We start from the raw sequence: 11,122 nt of genomic DNA on the forward strand, positions 1-11,122 counted from the left end.
TACTTCGGCTTTCACTTCCTGAACCAAACTAACCGTATTTTCCTTACTTCATGCAGATTTGAAATTCCTCAAGTCTCAGTGCAGCTACCCAAACTTAAACGTACTTCGTGCCGCACTCCGATATCCAAACAAAGGCTGGGCTGAGCTACTAAATTTTAAACCGACCTACCGATGTAGTAGCCGTAGGAAAGCCAGAGTGACCGATTTCCTCTTTGAACCTTCGCCAGAGCCAGATCCATCATTGCCTCAAATCAATCTCATCCCACTAACTGCCAAACAAGAAATGGCCAAGAAAAAAGCAGTGAGGGCCCTTCTAACCGAAACAAACCAAGCCGAGGTACCACCAGCAAGCCAACCACAAGAGACCATGGTGGCCTTACCAACCGCTCAACCCTCATCATCTCATCCAAGCAAGCGTGCTCGAACTTCCATAACCGAGCCACGCCTTATCGACGAGGATGAAACCGTGGTGCCTCGAATCACTTCACCAAGCCCTCCACCTGAGCGCTCAGACCGAGCTAGCTCCTCAAAGTGGGTACCAAATATCACATTTCAAAACCGCGCTATCACGGATTCTGACTCAGTGGTCGCAGAAAAAGACCACTTGATGGCCTTCAATCTTGCTAAAGGCGTTTGCCTTCCAGCCGACATGAGGCACCATGACCACCTAACCGAACTGAAGGCCCTTCGTTCGTCCACAAAATCAATGGTGCTGGTAAGTTGCTCCTTCGCTTATTTTTCAGAAATTCTTACGACTTTTGGCTCGGTTTTACTGAGAATTGTCTTATCATCCTTTTGCAGGCCATACAAAAAAACCATATCGCTCACAAGCGAGTGTTGGAACTTCAAAAAACCACCAGGCAGGCCATGGCCGAGGCTAATGAAAAGGCGGCTGAGCTAAAAAAGTCTCAACAGAAGACGGCCAAGCTAGAGGCCTAGGTGGCTCGACTCACTGGGCTAGTTACCTCGGCTGATGCTGATAAACAAAAGGCCCTGGCCGTGATGAAAGATAAATATCTGCGCGAGCTGGCCAAGCTTGAAGGAAAAAAGAATGCCGAAATAACAAAGCTTGAGAAGAAGCTGCAGGATGCGGAGGACCGCGGTTTCAAAGAAGGCGAAGCCCTGTACATCAAGCAGTGTGAAGCTGCGAAGGACCTGTTCTTTAAATACGGATGGAGGAGGGCTGTGGCGCAGCTCGGTCATGGACCTGAGACCAAGGTCTTCAATCCTCCTTCATATTTCATACCGAGCTCACTGGCGGAGTATGCTGCTACCATTCAGCAACAATTTTTGGAGGAGGATGAAGATGAAGCTCCAGAAGACAACACTCAATCCGTTCGCCAGTCTACCTCCCCAACTCCAGAGGTCTCTATCCCACCTTTGCTAGCTGTGTCCGATGCTATGCCTCCAACCGAGCTTAACCAGAATATGGTTGCCATAACCGAGCTACCTCTGGGCGAAGACCGGGTGGTTTTAAATGCTAACTTAGATGACCTGTTTGTTTGACTATGTACTTTTCTTCTTTTTTGCCTTTTGGAAAGAGAGACTGTAACCGAGCCAAAGTCCCCCTTTTTGTACTTTGACTTTGTATGATCAATGAAATCTCTTTTGTTCCAACTGTTATTTCGGTTAACTGCCATGCATGTGACTTTCTAACTGTAATCTGAATGAAGTATAACATTCTCTGGCCGAGATACTTTTATCCCGGTCTTAGCTTTGCAATCTAATATGGCCATACCTGCCAACCTCTTCAGCCTCGGTTTTGACCTTGGCTGAAGATCTCAAAAAGTTGTATTCCGGTCAACCACTCTTCCACCTTGATCCTTATCTCGGGTGAGGAGTACTAAGTGTTGATTTTTTCCAGCCAACCTCTTCAACCTAAATTCTTATCTCGGTTGAAGAACAATAAGTGTTGGTTTTTCCATCCAACCTCTTCAACCTAGACCATTATCTCGGCTGAAGAACAATAAGTGTTAGTTTTTTCAGCCAACCTCCTCAGCCTAGATCCTTATCTCGGCTTAAGAATCAATAAGTGTTGGTTTTTCCAGCCAACCTTTTCAGCCTAGATCCTTATTTCGGCTTAAAAGAGCTAAAAGTTGGTTTTTCCTGCCAACCCTGGGTGAAGTGTTTGGTTATTCCTGCGAAACATCCTGCAGCCTGGATCCTTATCCTGGGCTTAGGAGGAGTGTTGGTTTTTCCAGCCAACCTCTAAGTTGGTTATTCCTGCCAACCTAGAGTAAAGTGTTTGGTTATTCCGACCAAACGTCCTGTAGCCTGAATCCTTATACTGGGCTTAGGGGGGGTGTTGGTTATTCCAGCCAATCTCTAAGTTGGTTATTCCTGCTAACTTAGAGTAAAGTGTTTGGTTATTCCGACCAAACGTCCTGCAGCCTGGATCCTTATCCTGGGCTTAGGAGGGGTGTTAGTTATTCCAACCAACCTCTAAGTTGGTTATTCTTGCCAACTTAGAGTAAAATGTTTGGTTATTCCGACCAAACATCCTGCAGCTTGGATCCTTATCCTGGGCTTAGGAGGGGTGTTGGTTTTTCTAGCCAACTTTTTCAATACTGATCCTAAACTTAGCTGAAGAGAGTGCAAAGTTGGTTATTCCGACCAACTATGCTTACAGTGCTCCTAACTCACTAAAATAATCTTTTACAGAAGGAAACAACTATACTGAAAAGAAACTACTTGTTTTATTGAGAAAGAAAAAATTACAAATACTGGAAAGAAAAGCTAAAAATAAAATAGTTTGAGATTGGCAGTGTTCCATGGCCTGGGAATGGCTTTGTCGTCCTTGTCTTCTAAGTGGTATGCCCCTTTGCCAGCTAATCCAACCACTTTGTAAGGTCCTTCCCAATTGGGCCCTAACTTGCCATCTCCGGGTACCAGGGTGTTTTCCATTACTTTGCGTAGTATCCAATCTCCGATCTTGAATTGCCTTAGATGTATGGTCTTGTTGTATTTCCTGGATAACTCCTGCTGGTATGAGGCGATGTGAACCAGTGCTCTTTCTCTTCTTTCTTCTGCAAGGTCGAGCTTTAATGTGATGGCTTCTTCATTTAAGTCTGGATCAAAATTTTCGCTTCGAATGATGGGGAGGCCAACTTCCAGTGGGATTACTGCTTCCATGCCGTAGGCTAAGGAGAATGGTGTTTCTCCCATTGATCGTCGAGGTGTGGTACGGTAAGCCCATAAAACATGAGGAAACTCCTCAACCCACTTTCCTTTTACTTTCTCTAACCTTTTCTTTAATCCATCCAAAACAACTTTGTTTGATGCTTCTACCTGACCATTTTCTTGGGGGTATGCTGGTGTAGAGTTGTAGAATTATATCTTATACTCTTCACAAAAGCCTCTAAAGATTTTGCCGTCGAACTGAGTGCCGTTGTCTGATATTAGCGCTTTGGGTATGCCGAACCGAGTGATGATATTTTGCCAGACGAACTTCTTCACATCTTTCTCCTTTATTGATGCTAGTGCTTCTGCTTCCACCCACTTTGTGAAGTAGTCTGTTGCTGCGAGAAAAAACTTTCTGTTGCCGGGTGCTGTCAGAAGTGGTCCTACTATGTCCATGCCCCACATTGCGCAGGGCCATGGACTAGTTAAAGGTAGAAACTCTCTGGCTGACTGATGTATTTGGTGTGCGAACTTCTGACATTTCTCGCACGTCTTGACATACTTCTCTGAATCTGCTTGCATGTAAGGCCACCAATATCCCTGCAAAATTGCTCTGTAAGCCAATGATCTCCCCCCTTGGTGGCTTTCGCATACGCCTTCATAAATTTCGAACAAAAATGCTTCCACTTTGCTGAGGTGGACACACTTTAGGTAAGGTCCTGTGAAGGATTTCTTGTACAATGCCATTGATGGGAAGAGCTAAAAATGCTGTGACTTTGCCCTTATTTTGTTGGCCTTTTTCTTTTCTTCCGGTAAGACGCCGTCTTTTAGAAACAGTATGATGGAATCCATCCACAAAGGGCCTAGTTCGGCACAACATACCTCTTCTACTTCGGGTTCTTCAATGCTTGGTCTTGGTAGGTAGTCAATCAGCAATGGATGAGGGATGGAGGTATCTGCCATTGAAGCAAAGCCTTCTAGTTCGTCCGCTCTACTGTTTTCTTCCCTGCCGATCTGCTCTATTCGCACTACTTCAAATTTCTTGATCTCTTTTCTGACTAACTCTTGGTACTTAGCCATCCTGTCATCCTTTGCCTCGTAGTCACCTGAAATTTGATTTACCACCAGTTGTGAGTCACTGTAAACCATTAACTCGATGGCCTTCATGTAGGATGTTGATTTTAAGCTTGCCAGAAGTGCTTCATATTCCGCTTCATTGTTTGATGCTAGGAAGCCAAGGTTGACTGCTTGCTCCACCACTAGGCCATCTGGTGAGATGAGGATTATGCCTAGTCCTGCACCGTGCCTGTTGGACGCTCCATCCACGAAGAGCTTCCACATCTCTCCAACGAACAGTTTCCAGCAAGTGAAGGGATCAAATGATGCCTTGGGATCAAGAGTGTTGCTGGTGTTTTCTTCAAGGTCCATGCTTGCTGTTTGCCCTTTGCTATCTGATTTTACCAAGTCTTTATTTGTTGGTGAGTCTTGGCTTGGTGTAGCATGGTTTGCTTCTTCCTCCCTTACTTTACTCTGGTCTGCCTTAGGGTCTAACTGGGTATCCTGCACCAGGGGTTGCGCTATTCCGATATCAACTTCCAACCCTAGTTCGGTTGTATCAGTCAGGTCGACTGGGCAGATATGATGACTTCCTAGGGTGAATTCTGCGACAAAGTCTGCCAAGGCTTGGGCTTTTATCACGATTCTGGGTTGGAACTTGATGTCGAACTGTCCCAACTCGACTACCCACTTCAAGACTCGTCCAGAAAAGTTCGCCCTCTCAAACAAAGCTTTTAATGGAAAAGCTGTGAGGACGATTATTGTGTGGGCGTGAAAGTAGTGCGACAACTTCCTTAAGGCCATCATCAAGGCTAGGACCAGTTTTTCCAATGGTAGGTACCTGATTTTTGCGCCCAACAATGTCTTGCTAACATAAAAGATGGGCAGATGTTGGATTCCTTCCGCTCGAACCAATACTGCGCAGATTGTGTGCTGCGAAACTGCCAGGTACAAAAATAGTTCTTCTCCAGGTATTGGGGTCACTAGTAGTGGTGGGGAAAACATGTATTCTTTTAAACTTTCTAGGACGCGGTCACATTCTTCATCCCACTCAAACTTGGCTTTTAATGCTTGAAAAAATGGTCGACATTTGTCTGATGACCGACTGATGAACCAATTAAGCGCGGCTGCCATACAGGTGAGATGTTGTACTTCCTTTACTGAGTTGGGCTTCTCTGGATCTTGAATTGCTTTGATCTGAGAAGGGTCTGCCTCTACACCTCGGTTGGTCACCAGGAAGCCTAGAAACTTGCCAGATCCTACGCCGAACGCACACTTGGATGCATTAAGGCGTAGCCTGTGCTTCTTCAGGATCTGAAACATCTCACCTAGGTCCCTGAGATGGTCATTCTTATCCTTGCTATTGACCACCATGTCGTCGATATAGGCTTTCATTATTCTGCCTAACAATGGTTCGAACATCTTGGTGACCATCCGTTGGAATGTTGCCCCTGTGTTCTTAAGGCCAAAGGGCATGACCTTGTAACAATATAGTCCTCTTGGTGTCGTAAAAGATGTAATCTCCTGGTCTGGCTCATACATGGCGATCTGATGGTACCCTCTGTACGCATCAAGAAAACTAAGATGGTTGTGTCCTACCGTCAAATCTACCAGTTGGTCTTTCCATGGAAGATGAAAGCTGTCTTTTGGGCATGCCTTGTTGACTGTTTTGTAGCCCACACAGACACACCATTTTCCATTCTTCTTAGGTACCACTATTGTATTGGAGATCCATCTAGGGTACTGCACCTCTCTGATAGCTCCTGCTTCTAGTAGGTTTTCTACTTCTTCCGTCACTATCTCTGCATGGTACAATGCCAATCTGCAAGTGCGCTGTATAATTGGTCTGGCAGTTGGGTAGACGTTCAGTTGGTGACAGATGAAGCTTGGGTCAATGCCAGGCATGTCATACGGCGTACAGGCAAACACTTCGATGTTAGAGGTCAAGAATTCCATGACCTCTATTCTCTCAGTGCTGGACATAGATGAGCCAAGCAAAAAGAACTTATCCAGGTTCTTTTCATCTATTCTTACCTGTACCAAGTTTTCCACTGCCTTCTGTTCAGCGGCTTTGCCAACATCCGCAAACAATTCATTACTCTCGGGCTCTTCCACCATCTGAACAAACCCCTTGGCAGCTTGGCTACCATTCACTGTGACAAAGCATTGTTTGGACATAATTTGGTCTCCATAGACCTCTTCAATTACTTCAGCTTCGTTGGGGAACCGCATTACTTGATGGTAGGTTGACACTACCGATCGCATGGCGTGCAGCCATGTCCTCTCCAAGATTATGTTGTAAGTGGAAGGGACTTTTAATACCCAGAATTCCACTTGTTTTGTCATGCTTCCTGCTCTGACTGAGAGGATAATCTTGCCCACTGGCCACTCTGGCATTGAGTTGAATCCGATCAGAGGAGATACGACAGGTGCCAAGTCTTTGTCTTCCAATTTCAATTGTTTGAAGGTTTCGTAATACATTACCTCACATGAGCTCCCTTAGTCGATCAAGATTCGCTTGACGTCGTAATCCTTGATGCGGAGAGTGATGACCAGTGCATCATTGTAAGGGCAATATATCCTTGCTAAGTCTTTGTCTGAAAAAGACATGACGTTCGTGGCCTCTGTTTTCCCCTTTTTGATGGTGGGCTGCGCACTTAATACCTCCCTTAAGTACTCAGCCTTCTTTATCATTCCCCTAAGCTCACATACTCGCTCAAGTTCGAATACCCCATGTATTACGTTTATTACGCCTTGAGGTGGGGCGTCAATCGGTGTTCCGTCTGGGTGATCGTGGTTTTAGGGAGCTAGCAGAGTCCCTCCTTCTATGTACCGGTCCAGGTGACCAGCTACCACTAACACCTCCAGATGCTGTCTCAACGGCGTGTAGTTTTCAGTGCGGTGCCCCTTTTCCTTATAGAAGGTGCATCGAGATCTTTCGTCGTAGTCCTTCTGTGCCTCTCCTAATTTAGCTGGCTATTTGACGAAAGGTTCATCGCGTATCTTGCTGAGAATTTGGTAGATGCGTGGTAATGGCAGTGCGGACTTTCAACCATCTTTTATCACGGTCCTCTTTATTGTCTCGCCTGCCTCGTCCATTCTTGTTTGGACATTCTACCGTGTTGACTTTTGCCGTAATCTTCTTATCTGGTGTTGCTGTTGCACCAGATTTTGCCTTAGCACGGGCGCCATCCTCCTCCACCCGAATACGTTGGCGCACTCTCTCCATCAAGGCTTTCATCGTGAGGGGTGGAGTCATAGTAATCGAATCCCTCAATCTGTTTCCGACTGGAAGTCCTCTTTTGTATTGTGCGATGGCGAGATTAGTGGGGCAGTCTCCTATCTAGTTGAACGTCTCCCAGTAGTGACTGTTGTAGGATCTCAACATCTTATTGTCGCCCATGTCAATGGAGAGTAGCTGATCGATTTCTACTGGTGTCTTGGTGTTTGTTCTAAACCTTGTCACGAACACCTCTGCTAATTGCGCCCAGGAGGCTAGGCTGCCTTCTAGTAGCCTTTCGAACCAGGTTAAACCTAGGTCGCCAAGGCAGGATGGAAATAGGATGCACATCAAAGTCTCGTTCCGCTTGTATACTACCATGACCTAGCGAAAGTGGCGTAGGTGCATGTAAGGGTCTGTCTTCCCTTCGTAAGTCGTAAATTTAGGCTGGATGAAGCCTGAAGGTAAGGGTGCATTCTCAATTGCCAGAACGAACGGTGAGCTATGTAGTCTTACCAGTGCTTTATCTGTTGGTTCGTAGGCAAGGTGCGGTATTGGCATTCCAACCTTGACACTTCCACGCGTCCGAGGAGCCAACCATTGAAGGGCTGAAACTCTGTGCGGGTTGCATGCCCTGGCATCCTCCTTCCGTCATGCCCTTTCTTCAAGCACAGTCCGTAAGTCGGACGACCTAGGCAACTCCGTTTGTTTGGACGATGTCTGGTGCGTATGTGAGGGCCGATAGGTGCTTCCCTCAGTGTAAGACCTCAATGATCTCCTTCTCTCAAACCTGGAGTAACGAGTTCTGGAAGTCCTTAATTGAGTGTCGCATGTTCTGAGGCTCCTGCTCCTACTCTCTACTTGCGAAGGTGTGGTACGCCTACCACAATCTTCAGAGTGGCGAGGGGGCGTATTGCTTTTGCGCCCCTCTCCTATCGCTACCACTTTCCCTTTTATTTGGCACTTCATCAATTCCATGTCCGCCGCCATCTTCCTAATTAGTTCATCTTACTCTTTTACGCGATCCTCCAGAGCTTGAGGGTCGATTCTTCGTGTTTGCCTTTCAAGACTTTGCGAGCGAGAGCGACGGGGGCTGTTGTTCCGCCTCTCCCTTGCATCCTTTCGGGGATTCTGTCGCAGGGGCTCTAAGTCCGCCATGGGAGGGATAGAGGGCAAACCTTCGTGCCTCCTACCCTCCTCTGGGGTTTGTCCGTCGATGGCGGACTGCGGCAAATCTTCGTTGTGCGCCATTCAACTAGCGAGGGAAACTTGATCAAGAGGTTTTGTTCTATGTCTGATATTCCCACAGACGGCGCCAATTGTACGGGAAAGGAATAAACCTTCTCGTATAATCCTGTTGAGCAAGTCTGCGCTCCTCCATACAACGTCGCTTTACTCCCTAAAAACACAAACGTGAGCTAGCCGGCGGGTGTGTGCCGGATACCTCTCCGATGCCTAAGTCAGCAAAATAGACAAATAAACAAAAGCTCTGTGTATTCGGGAATCAAAGTTGTGTTACCTCTCCATAGGTGATGTTATGAGCTTTTATAGGTTTCGTGTGGCACAATCCTAGTAGGACTCTTACTCCTCCATGTAGAGTCCTCCTAGGAATCAAATTCCTGAAAGATAATGCTTATCCTTCAACACCCCCCTCACTGCTTAAACCAAGTGAGATGGTTTTACCATGGTTGGATGTCAATACGACCGAAATAACATGGTCACGCTAAAGCCGCAGACTAGACCGAGCTCCAACTAGCTCGGTTCTTCTTTTCACTGGGTGTGTACCTCGGTTGGCATATTCCAACTGGATTGTCTGAAACCGTGCTATCCACAATGAGCTTGGATCGAGCTATCTAACAACAAGGTCCTAAGCATAAGCCAACAATAACTCGGCTCAAGATGGCTTGACCGAGCTAACTGTCACCGTGCCGACCGTGGTAACCGAGTTGACTGCAAGGCTCTCTAGGACCGGGCTAACTTCAAGGCTCTCTGGGACCAGGCTAACTATCAGGTCCTTTTACTCAGTCCTTCTCACTGTAGCCCATAAAACGGCCCATCACCTAACTCGGCCCAATTTCCACATAAATTACCCTCTCATATTTAATACAACAATAGTCTTAATTATTAATTGAGATGAGATCTTGATTTGATGGGAAAAAACATAAAAGGTTTGCCTAGAGTAAATTAAAATGTAAATATTTTTTAACATAAAATTTTAAAAATTATTAAAAACAAAAGTTAATTTTAAAAAGATCTTAGTGCCGTTTTGGGAAGTTTCGAAAAAAGCCACGTTTTTTATCCAAGGCCAAAAAAGCTGGCAGCCAAGAACGCTGTGAATTTCCATTTGGGGAGAGCAAAAACGCAAGTGTTAAAATTACAAATTGGGGCCTATGATAAAAAAGTAAAAAAAATAAATTTTTTATGTTAGGTAAGAGTATTTTGGTCATTTTAATTTGATTTGACATCATAAACAAATATTAAATCAAAAAGTCAAAAGTTAACTTTTTACCAACTTTTCAAATCACTTTCTAAAAAATTAAAAAACTTGATAAAAAATGAAAAATTAATTTTTTACCAACTTCTCAAAACACCTTGCAACTAAAAATAATAATCTCAATTTTATATAAATTAATCAAAAATATTACTTACAAGTTACAAAGGAAATTTTGTGACTATGGAATTTTTTTCTGTTGGTCAGTCTTATAAAACATGCGGAACACGTGAACACCCTGACAGTATTCTTCTACTATTTTTAATTTCTTTTTTTATATGTAAATTACATTGACTTAAAAAGGAAAATTGTAAAATTCACAATTTTAATAAAATTATAATTATAATGATATTTTGTTTAATAAAATAAAATTGAGTGAAATTAATATAAATAATATAAAAATAAACAACGGAAACGGTATATTTTCAAATAAATGAGATAATAATATTATTTTATCATCTATATAACTAATAAATTATTGATAAAAAATAAATTAAGGGATCATTTGACGTGCAACAGTTTTAGCGTGAAAATCAAAAAGTTACTAAAAAAAATCAAAAAACTTATAACATTTATTAAAAAGTCAAATATTTCATTTTTTTCTTTACTTTTTACACATTTTCATAAAAAATCAAAAATTTATTCCAAACGTACTAATTTTTTTACCTCATATTTTAGCCAAAAAGTTGCTAAAATAGTTTGTTCCCAAACATGGCCTGAGTATTATATATTGATTAACGGCCATGCTACAAACCCCCAGTGGGGTGACCCCCACTGACAACCCCCAGTGACGTGTCGCACTGGGGTTGGCCGAAAATCAAAAAAAAAAAAAAACAATTTTTTTGTCCAATAGGAGCCGACCCCAGCATCCCCAGCTGGGGTCCAAGTCATTTTTTATTAATTAAAAGGCCGTGCTACATCCCCTAATTTGGGGAGCCCTAATCCCCCGAAAATTGAGACCAAGGCAAAAAAAAAAAAAAAAAATTCAAAACGACGTCGTTTTGGGGATTAGGAGGATTAGAGGGGGCTTTTTTAGGGCTCCAAATCATTTCCCTTAATTAAAATCTCAAAAAAAAAAAAAGTTAATACAATTATATTAAAATTATGAAACTAATTATATTTTATCTAAACCTGACAATAGGTGATTGTAATTTTACTTTTTAGGGAAATTACACTATTGATCCTTACATTTTGCACATTATTATATCATTTTGATTCTTATACTTTTAATTGAC

Source organism: Camellia sinensis, chromosome 14 (assembly GCF_055761805.1).
Source record: "Camellia sinensis isolate YWXY chromosome 14, ASM5576180v1, whole genome shotgun sequence".
NCBI lineage: Eukaryota > Viridiplantae > Streptophyta > Magnoliopsida > Ericales > Theaceae > Camellia > Camellia sinensis.